Source organism: Melospiza georgiana, chromosome 27 (genome assembly GCF_028018845.1).
Source record: "Melospiza georgiana isolate bMelGeo1 chromosome 27, bMelGeo1.pri, whole genome shotgun sequence".
Taxonomy (NCBI): domain Eukaryota; kingdom Metazoa; phylum Chordata; class Aves; order Passeriformes; family Passerellidae; genus Melospiza; species Melospiza georgiana.
In genome coordinates, this window is record NC_080456.1 from 2,920,671 (window position 1) to 2,931,921 (window position 11,251).

The 11,251-nt window shown below is 51.8% G+C and overlaps 1 protein-coding gene and 1 long non-coding RNA gene across 2 annotated transcripts in view; one reads left to right on the forward strand and one right to left on the reverse strand.

The window, feature by feature from the left end:
- Nucleotides 1-6,181, reverse strand: part of B3GAT1 (beta-1,3-glucuronyltransferase 1) — a 42,632-nt gene extending 36,451 nt beyond the window's left edge. The window contains exon 1 of the mRNA XM_058041306.1: nucleotides 5,946-6,181. The gene's annotated coding sequence lies outside the window, so the exon portion shown is untranslated. The remainder of the gene's footprint in view (nucleotides 1-5,945) is intronic.
- A 7-nt stretch (nucleotides 6,182-6,188) lies between these two features.
- Nucleotides 6,189-9,071, forward strand: LOC131093906 (uncharacterized). The gene is made up of 3 exons (XR_009115630.1): nucleotides 6,189-6,282; nucleotides 8,027-8,186; nucleotides 8,494-9,071. It is a non-coding gene; the product is annotated as an uncharacterized LOC131093906 (long non-coding RNA).
- The last annotated feature ends 2,180 nt before the right edge of the window (nucleotides 9,072-11,251 follow it).

Below are 11,251 nucleotides of genomic sequence, written 5' to 3' on the forward strand. Positions count from 1 at the left end.
GGTGCTTTGGTTTTTTGTTTTTTGGGGATTTTTGTTTGTTTGGGGTTTTTTTTTGGCGGGGGGGAGGTTGGGGTTTTTTTGGTGGGTTTTTTTTTTTTTGCTGTTTTTTGGGGGTTTTTTTTTGCCTTTCAGGTGCCAAAGGAACCTGCAGGGCATTTAGGAATGATGTCCAGCAAGGAAACTGAGACCAATCCCATGGCTCTGTCTCCTGTCAGAGGGTGAAGTGTTCCTCATTCTCCTGCTCCCCGCAGGGCCACAGGAGCAGGGAGGTCCCCTCAGCAGAGCTGCCTGTCTTTATTCTCTTTGCAAACAACAACTTGCTGTATTTTAGGCGAATTCCTTTAGATCAGAAGAGCTTCACCCTGGAAATTCCTATTTTTCTTTACAGCTGAACCTACCTGAAGTGACACCCCAATCTTCAGAACACTGAGGCAAAGGGTTCCCCATTTTTTGGAGGTGAGCAAGCTTCTCCCTCTGAGCCTCAGCTTTCAATTCCCTCTGCACTGCTTTTCAAGAACAGCACAAAAATCCCTAGCCAGAAGCTTAGCTCCTGTCCTGACTTTAGGAGAACAGCTCAGATGCAGGCAGGAGGGGGATCTCGAGCATTTCCTATTTATTCTGCTGCCACAGCCAGGCAGATCGTGTTGTGTTGGCCGTGGCTCGCAGGGAGAGCAGAGCTGGAGGGATTTCAAAGGCACCACAGCAGCTGGGAAATGGCTTCAGGGCTCTGTGGTACCCAGACAGGGCAGGAACAGGGGGAGGACAAATTCACAGGGCTGTGCAAGAGGAAGGAACTCATTTCCAGCATGGAAAAATGGGTGTGGAACTGTGCTCCAAGGTGTTTTACTGCTCACAACAGAGGGAAGGAGCTCACTTGCAGGATGGAAAAAAAAAATGGGTGTGGAAGTGTGCTTTAAGGTGTTCTACTGCTTAGAACTGTGCAGAATGAAAGAACTCAATTCCGGGACGGAGAAATGGGTGTGGAAATGTGCTCTAAGGTGTTTTACTGCTCAGAACTTCACAGAAGGAAAGAACACACTTCCAGCGTGGAAAAAAAATGGGTGTGGAGATGTGGTCCAAGGTCTATTCCAGCCCAGAACTGAGCAGGGGGAAGGAACTCACTTCCAGGGTGGAAAAATGGCTGTGGAAGTGTGCTCTAAGGTATTCTACTATTCAGAACTGTGCAGAGAGAAGGAGCTCACTTGCAAGATGGAAAAGAAAAAGGGTCTGGAATTGTGCTTTAAGGTGTATTGCTGCCTAGAACAGTGCAGAATGAAGGAACTCACTTCCAGGATAGAAAAATGGGTGTGGAAATGTTCTCCAAAGTGTTTTACTCCCCAGAACTGTGCGGGGGGAAAGAACTCTTGCACGATGCAAAAATGGCTGTGGAAATGTGCTCTAAGGTGTATTCCTGCCCAGAACTATGCAGGGGGAAGGAACTCTTTCAGGATGGTAAAAAACAGTTGTGGAAGTGTGCTCCAAGGTGTTTTATTGCCCAGAACTGTGCAGAATGAAGGAACTCACTTCCAGGATGCAAAAATGGCTGTGGAAGTGTGCTCTAAGGTGTATTTCTGCCCAGAACTGTGCAGGGGGAAGGAATTAACTTCCAGGATGGAAAAAAAGGGAGTGGACTTGTGCTTTAAGGTGTATAATAATAATTTCCTGAGTCTGTGAACAAAGTCTTTTGGGAAGTGACACTTGGTACAACCAAAAAACCCACAGAGGGAGAGGGATGAGGGTAGGAGGAGGGCTGAAGTGGTTGAATTTCTGTGACAGAGCACTGAGAGAGCAGGGTGAGCTCCCCAGCACTGGGAATTCTTTGCCCCCTCTGTCATTCCCTGGGGATGAGGAGTTCCCAGCACAGCTGGAGCAGATGTATTCCACAGTGACCCCCACCCTGTGGCACTGCCAGCACTTGGGGCTGCTCCTTGGGTCTCCAGCAAGAGATGGAGACAAATTAAGGACCCCATCCCATGGTCTCTGCTCAGCAAATCCCTCCTCAGCTCCTGGAGGGGAATCCAGCCCTGATGGCCAACCCAAACACAAAAAGTCAAGGAATGCAGGAGGAAAAGGGAGAGTCCATCCTCACCCTTCAGCCCGCCTGGCATGGGTCACTCCTCCTGCCACCACAGCAGCAAAGCACGGGCAGGTGCTGATCCAGGATCTCCACAGGCAGAACATGATCAGAAAACACATCCCAGAGAAAAAGGAGCCACAGAGGCACCTTCCAAGGACATGGATCCCAGGAAAAGCTTTGCCTTGGGGTGGGTTGAAGCTGATGCCTCAGGTTTTGGCTTTTCTATTTTTCACATTCTGTGCTGCTTTAGTGTGTGGGTCTGGGCTCACATCAGGGGATGCTGAGCTCTGTGCACAGAGCAGGGAGACAAAACAATTCCTGCTCCAGCTGGGCACCAAGGAGAAATGATCCAAATCTCAGCCCAGGAGCACAAACCCCGTGGGCTGGAGAGAGAAAAACAAGCAGGGTGGGACTGCCTGGGCTAAAGCTGGGATGGGACAATGAACTGCAAGGTGCAAATGGAGCAGAACTGATCCCAGGGAGAGACCCCGGGAGCGCTCGTGCATTTTGGGGCCATTTTGGGTCATCTTGGGTTCATTTTGGGGCCATTTTGGGTCATCTTGGGTTCATTTTTTGACCATTTTTGTTCATCTTGGGTACATTTTGGGGCCATTTTGGGTCATCTTGGGTTCATTTTGGGGCCATTTTGGGTCATCTTGGGTTCATTTTGGGACCATTTTTGTTCATCTTGAGTTCATTTTGGGACCATTTTGGGTCATCTTGGGTTCATTTTGGAGCCATTTTGGTTCATCTTGGGTTCATTTTGGGACCATTTTGGTTCACCTTGGGTGCAGCCCTGGCTGGGCTCTTGTGCTGCCCAAGGTGCATCCATTGAGGAGATCCTTTTAATAAATCCCTGCTCTATTCTTTAGCTCTGTCCAACCTCTGCTCTAGCTCAGCCTTCCCAAGGCATCATTTTGTGGCGACCACACCAGGACACAAGACATCAAAGCCCCACTAAATTCTCCTCCAGCTAAACACAACTTACAGTGCAGCCCACTGAACTTTTTGAGCCAGGAAATGAAGGCCTGCAGGGTGAGGGAACCACTGAGGGCCACAGAGGAAGATGCTGACCAAGGCTTGCTGCATCCCCAGAGGTCAGGCCTCTTGCTGAAAAGCAGCCCTGGAATCCAGGCAGCCTCTGGCACTGCTCATCCCTGCCACAGAAAATGCACAGAAATGCAAGAAAGGACCCCATCCTATCCTCCTCTGGATTCAGATCTGCCCACTGGGTTTTGTTGGAAAAACTAAAAATTGCTTTTTTTGCACAACTTTTTTTTGAGCCAGTAGAAATAGAACAAGGGCAAGACAGAGCAAAATCATCTCAAAAGGCAAAATGGGATATGGGGTATGGGATATGGGATATGGGATGGGATATGGGATATGGGATATGGGATGGGATATGGGATATGGGATATGGGATATGGGATATGGGATGGGATATGGGATATGGGATATGGGGTATGGGATATGGGATATGGGATATGGGATATGGGGTATGGGATATGGGGTATGGGGTATGGGATATGGGGTATGGGATATGGGATATGGGGTATGGGATATGGGGTATGGGATATGGGATATGGGGTATGGGATATGGGATATGGGGTATGGGATATGGGGTATGGGATATGGGATATGGGGTATGGGATATGGGATATGGGGTATGGGGTATGGGATATGGGATATGGGGATATGGGATATGGGGATATGGGATATGGGATATGGGATACGGGATATGGGATATGGGATAGGGGATATGGGATATGGGATATGGGATATGGGGTATGGGATATGGGATATGGGGTATGGGGTATGGGATATGGGATATGGGGATATGGGATATGGGATATGGGATAGGGGATATGGGATATGAGATATGGGATACGGGATACGGGATATGGGATATGGGGCATGGGATATGGGATGGGATCCATGGGATGGGGATGGGGATGGGATATGGGATGGGAAACTCTGAGTTTCTGGTGGGTCAGGAAACTTTGGGAAGCCAGGTGGGAAAGCTCTACCCCTCTCCTCCTGGGGACTTTTACACTGAGAGGGACCCTCATGGAGACCCTCATGGAGACCCTCTGGCTTTTCTGTCCCAGAGAAGCCAAACATGACGTTTGTGTCCCCTGTTCTGCACACTGAAGCTGTCAGGGCACTGCAGGGATCCCCCCAGGAATGCCCATGGAGAGGATTTGTAGGAAGGGATTTGTAATCCAGGAATTGGAATTCAAATCCTTTTGGAATGGGAACGTACCCAGAGCCGACATCACTGACTGCATCTTCTTCCTCTGCCTTCCCCACACCCATAAATATTCAAACAGGAAAATAAACTTATTGATCAGCTGCCTTCCCATTATAGCAACAGCCACTGTCCTGCTGGCTTTGGCCATTTCCAAACCTCTACCACAGAACTAATCCTGCTTGAATTCCTTCACCAGAACATCATCTGCATCCCTCAAGGCTGGCACAGACACCAGAGTTTGGGGTTTCACACAGAAAGAAGATATTTTCCCCAGTGCCTCCATTTTCCTCTCCACACCCTTTCAGCTCCATCTCTGCCAGGTAAGCCAAGAAACCCCAGCCCTTGTGACCTTCCAGCCAAATCCTGGTGAATCCACTCACTCAGGTGGATGCTCAGGGACACCAAAAACCCAAGTGTGTGCAGAGCAGTGCAAGAGACTCCAGAGTCTCTGCCAGTGCCTCACATTGGGCCACAAACTCCCTGAATGTTCCTGCATTACTGTTCCTGCACAGCCGGGCTCTGACAGGGACTGGTGGCACTCTGGGGCTCAGGATGTGCTCGCACCAGTGGGGACTTCTGGGACACGTCGTTATTTCAGCAATCAAAGCAAACGCTTCCTAACGCCGTGCCAGGAGCCATCAAGCAGCCCCTGGAGGCACGGGGAGGAGGGGAATGGTTGCAAATGGATGTGGCAGCAGCAGGATCCTGCCCGAGGTAGTGAGGGATGGCCAGGAAAGGGCTCGGATCGCTGGGGATAACTGGGGAGGGGCTCCACAGCTGCGAGCATCGGGCTCTCCTCGGGGCTTTCCCCAACATCTGGCCAAAGGCACCTCCCAGCCCTGTCTGAAGTTGTGCTGCCTGCCCTGACTGAGAGAAATTCGGAGTTTCACGGTCAGAGACCCAGGAACTGAGTCACAGAGAGGCCCAGCAGGGAGAGGAAGGCATCATCTGTGGGCAGCTTCATTGATCAGCCCTGACTTTCTCCCTCACAACCACTGGTTCCCATCCCCTCCCACTCCCACTCCACGCCACAACACAGACATCCCTCCTCTGAGCCTTGCTCAGCCATCTCCTCTCCCCCCAATAAACCACAGCACTCGGGAAGCTTTTCCCTTTAGGCAGCCTCAAAGTTGGCTCCCGGCGCTGCTGGCACGAATGAAAGCGATTCCAGTTCCCCCTCCTCCCGCATCCCATCCCTTGTCGGTGCGAAGAAAAGGCAGAGGATGACCAAGGGAGGGGAACAGCAACTCCGGGTGGCCTCACCTCCCTCCCCTCATTGTGCACGGATGCTCGGGAGGATGCAGAGACACCGAGAGCCCCAGGGACGCCGGGGCACGCAGGGTCGGGAGGGCGATGCTGGGAGCTCCTGGAGCGATCCCCGGGGAAAGCAGCTCGGTGTCCTCGGGCAAAGCGAGGGCAAAGTGAATCTCCAGCACCGCAGCCCCCCGGACCCGCTCTGCGCCCTCTCACTGCGCTGGGAGGGGAGGGAAAACCGCTCCGAGCATCTCCGGCTCCCTCCCGTGCCCTGCCCGCTGCATCCACACACACACCCCGCGCAGAAAGGATGCGTGTCCTGCTCGGCTCAGCCATGCAGCCGGGGGAGGCAGCCAGAGTTACCTTGTGAGCACAGCCGGAGCCGCCTTCTGTCTCCATCGCGGCCGGGAAGCTGCTCCCATTCATGCTCTAATCCCTGCGAACAGAGGCACGATTCAAAGCGGCTCCTCGCCCATCCAGCAACCTCCGCCTCCTTCTCTCCCCCCCTTTCCGCCTCGTTTGTTGCGTCCGGCTTTGTGGTGCTTTTCTCGCTTTGTTTAGGTTTTTTTTTTTTTTTTTTTTTAATGTTTTCTTTCTTAATCCAGGCAGCGAGCACGGCGCTGCTTCATCGCATCCCTGCCCGCGTTTCCCTCGGCCAGGAGCAGCCTCGGGGAGCTCCTCGCTGTGCTCCGGCTCGCAGGTCTGCCTTCTGCAGCCTGGCGTTCGGGGGAGAAAGAGAGCGAGCAAACAGGGAGGAGGAGGAGGAGGAGGAGGAGGAAGAGGAGGAGGAGGAGGAGGAGGAGGCCAGCGGGATGCGGGAGGAAGGAGGCAGAGCGTGGCTGCTTTGTGTCCAGAGCAGCGCCGGCAGGCTGTGGCTGCCAGAGGAGGGGATGCTCGGGGAATGGTCGGTACCAATTGATGCCGCTCCGGCAGGGGCACCGCAACCTGCGACAGCGACAGCGACTGCCGGGGAAGGGCCCCGGGAGGAATCGGATCTGCTCTGCTCACCCTGAGCACAGCCAGGGCTGCGGGGCCGGGGAGAGAGGGGATGGGGTGGGATAATGGGATAATGCATGGGATGGGATCCATGGGATGGGATAATCGGAATGGGATGGGATGGGATCCATGGGATGGGATGGGATGGGATGGGATGGGATGGGATGGGATGGGATGGGATGGGATCCATGGGATGGGATGAGATGGGATGGGATGGAATGAGATGGGATAATGGGGTGGATGGGATAATGGGATGGGATGGGATGGGATCCATGGGATGGGATAATGGGGATGGGATGGGACCCATGGGATGGGATGAGATCCATAGAATTGGATGGGATGGCATAATGCGATGGGGATGGGATGGGATATGGGGTGGGATCCATGGGATGGGATGCGATGGGATGGCATGGGGATGGAGAGGCTCTGGCTGGTGAGGGGGCTCAGCATTGCTCAGAGGAAGCTCAGAAGGTGGCCATGTGTTGGATGCAAGGCAAAGCTCCCCTCCAGCCCTCAGGGTGACAGGCAGAGCTCGGCTCCACTTCCAGCTCTTCAGAGCAGTCCCCTCAGCTCCTCTCTGCCCGTGCCCATGCTGGTGGCTCCCAGCTGAGCCCAGCCAGGCTCTGGGAGCAGTGGCCAGCCCTCCTTGCACCTCATCCTACTTCCCTTCCCTGCAGCACCAGCCTTCCCACAGCCCTGCTCAGCCATCCCCACCCAAACACTGAGCAGCCCCATGTCCCTCCTGGGGGCTGTCCAAGGGTCCTGGCACTGGACAAATGGCAGCAGGAGCGTTTTCCCATGGGAAGGAGGCTCTGGATGTGCCTAGGGCTGCCCTTGAGCTCTGACATGTGCAGGACCTGTTTGTGACCTCTGTCCATGCACAGAACACGAGGATGCTCCCTTCCTCCGTGGGGATCACTTGGAGGACGCAGGGCTTGAGGGCACAGGGAGAGCAAAGGTCTGATCCCCTGATCCTGCCCTTTGGGAGCTCAGAAGCAGATCTCTCCCAGCTGGCTGAACCCCACAGCGAGTGTGCCTCCAAATGGCAGCCGGGCAGTTTAACCTGAGCCAAAAGTCACTGCTGAGCTTGGGGGTGAGGCACCTTTCCCCTGTCCTGAGCTGCTTCCAACCACATCAATCCCCTCCAAGCACCCCCATTTATCTCTCCCTGTTCCACAGTGGACGTGCACAGATCCACAGATCCTCCCCTGCTGCTCCCTCTCTGTAAGGTTACAGTGCCATGGAAACCTGTAGGTATAGACAGATTTACTTATGCTTTGCCAAAAAAGGAAGAACAAAGTAAAAAAAAAAAATAAACCCCATCATTCTGGTGACTGGGGAAAGCTGGAGTACACAGCAATCTGGGATCCACAGCGTGGGGCAACCTCAGGGGTTTTCACCAGGAATTCCCACAATTTTCACTGGGCCTTTTGGTTTTGAACCTACAGCATTCAGACTCCAGCTTCAACTTGTGCATCTCCAGGGGATGCAGAGATTTCTGCTGAGAAGTTTGGAAACCCAAACATCACCCACAAATGATCAGGCTCACTGACAAAGGCCAGCTGCAGTCTCAGAGGGACCAGGATTCCCACATTCCTTATTCCTGAAGTGAGGAATATATATATTATATGTATAATATAATATATATAATATAATATATATAATATATAATATATAATATATAATATATAATATATAATATATAATATATAATATATAATATATAATATATAATATATAATATATAATATATAATATAGAATATAGAATATAGAATATAGAATATATAGAATATAGAACATAGAACATAGAATATATATTATGATATATAATATATAATATAAATATATAATATATAATAATTTATAATATATATATTTTATATCTAATATATATATTTCCACCCCTGCCTCAGGTGGAAATGAGCTTGTGCTGGACAAAGCAGGGAGATGATGCCTCCAGACCAAGATGATGCTGGAAGGAAGGAGCTTTGAGCAGCCTCTCCCTGCAAGCTGCACCTTCTTTGTGGAAGAACAGGATGAACAAGAACTGCCAGCCCAGAGTCCTTCATGCACAGCCAGGCAGCTCCTGCTCAGCCACCCCCTCTGCAAAACACAGCAGCTCCTGCAATCAAAGGGAAACGTGGCCTTTTTTTGTCCTTGGTCTCATTTTCTGCAAGGTACCTAGGGAGAGATCAGCTCCAAAGACTCCTTGCCTGGGAATTTTGTGCCAGCTCAGCTAGTACTAAGGGTTTCACTGAGCTCCATGTCTATTAAAAATGCATAATGTCCATTTATATCAAAAGGGTGGATTCAGACCCAGTGCTTTTCCAGCTTGTCCCAGGCTGTTATGGCATGCTGGAGATGGATAGGAGGGATCTGTCCCTTGAGGCCCATATCAGAATGAGAAAAGGGCAAATTCACTGAATATTTCAGGGAAAAAAATAAAAATGAGAAGAGGCATAAAAATGCTCCTGCCACAAAACCTAAACACATCAAAATTCAGGGGGGAGGGGAAGGAGATGTGCTACACCTGAGATTTATAAAATTGTGGGTGAGCAGTAACATTTCAGGCTGAGCCGTGCACCAGTGCCTTAGAAGACTCACAAAGGTGGAAAGCATTGGGAAAAGTATCAGGGAAGCTCAGGAGGGGCAAAGAGAGGCATTGCTTCATCCCTGTGGACAAAAATCCCAGCGTGACGTACCCGGAGCTGCTCTTGGTGATCAGAGCAGCAGAACAACCATGCAAAAACACTGCCCTGACATTTGCCAAGGTTGTCCCTTTGAACCTTCACATATCCACTTGTCTGCACCCTGCATGGGGCTGTGCCACTCCCCTGGGCCAAATTCCAGGAGAGGGAATGGGAGGAGAGGCTCAGGCAGTCCTGCAGGATCTTGGGATCAAGGGGGGAATCTTTGCCTGGATCCAGGAGCTCCAGGGAGGATGTGAGTCTGGAAGAGGCAGCATCGCTGTTGACAGCAGTGTGTATAAACAGAGCAGCATTTCCCTGCTCCCTCCCCCTTCTTATTATAGCACAGAACACCCCGAGTAAAACACATACACACAACAATCCACTATAAAAGGAAAACAAAGCCCGGAGCGTGAGCGCGCACACGCAGACACAGAGACGCTGCTGGAGAGCACAGCACACATCCAATGCCTTAAATGTCATTTTTTAAAATATTAATGCTGTGCTTCCGGCTAGGTTTATGTAAGGTTTGTTTCCACAGGGCTGCAGGCACGTGCAAACCTAAAGGAGATGCTCCCAGCCCCACACTCTGCGCTGTCCCAGCCACCCTGGGGCTCAGGGCTCAGTCCTTGACCGTGCTCTGTCCTGCCCTTCCCAACTCCACAGCCAGGCAGCAGCAGGGCTGGGGCAGGCTCGCTCCCTCCAGGTTTTTTTCCTGTGAGGAGGCAGAGCTGCAGCTCCCTGCTCTCCTCTCCCTGTGTTTGCCATCTGGCAGTGCTGGGAGTGTCTGTGCTCGGGGCCAGGCATGGACAGGAGTGGTGCCTCTCCCCAGTGAACAACCAGCTCATCAGCCAGGGCTGTGAGGGGCAAAAGGACAGCACCAGGGCAGTTCTCAGTAAATAGCAGGGTATGTGTCTTGGGTTGGAAAGACAGGTGTCTGCTGAGGAAGGCAGGAGAAAATGAAACAGAAAAAATGTAAACCCCCCTCCCTTCAAATTTCATAAATTTGAAATCAAGGGGGGGCTCTCAGTTAACAAATATGGGAGCAGGGATAACAGTTCTTTATTAGGGAATAAATAAAAGGATAAAATAAACAATGCAGTAATTAAACCAACACTGCCAGAGTTAGAACCCAACCTGACACCCTGTGGGTCAGGGTGCTGGCAGCAGTCCCATGGGAATTGTGGCTCAGCCCTCCTGCAGTGTCAGGGGTGGTTCTGCTGGAGCAGGGATCCTGGAGAAAGGTGCAGTCTCTCCTCTGAAGATCCAGGGGCAGAGGCAGCTGCTGTTCCTCTGGGGAATCCAGTGGAGAAGCCGTGCTGGTGTTCCAGAATCTCCAGATTATATCCAGGCAGGAATGCTTGGCTGGTGTTCCAGAACCTCCAGATTATATCCAGGCAGGAATGCTTGGCTGGTGTTCCAGAATCTCCAGATTATATCCAGGTAGGAATGCTTGGCTCCTCCCTCTGGGCTCACACGTCCCAATGGGATGCTGTAGTTCTCATCAGCCATGCAGGGACATTCAATAGCTGTTATCAGCAGATGGCCCCTGGAGGGAGAAGTGGTTGTGGAAGAGACAAGGAAAACTGCCCACTTGACAGAAGACAGCTGCCATCCAGATGGCAAAGAAAACAAAATTTGCTTGGCAATCCAGGACAGTGTGCTTCAGCAGGGCACACACAGGCGGGGAGCAGCTGGAGAGATCCCTGAGATTCCTGACCACAGAGCTGTCAGCCTCTGCTGCTGCTCAAGCCACAGCTTCACACCCCAGCAGCATTATTTCTGCCTCCTCTTCCTCCCCTCAGGGAGTTTCCCCAGGCTATCATCACCTTGTGGTGCAGGACTGGAGACAGCACTGCCTGCACAAACAGGGAGAGCAGTGGCATGGGCCAGATGCTGAAACCCAACCCTGAAGTCCTTAGAGCCAGCCCTGGGCTCCTTAGAGCCAGCCCTGCTCTTGGTTCAAAGGCTCAGCCTTGGGAAA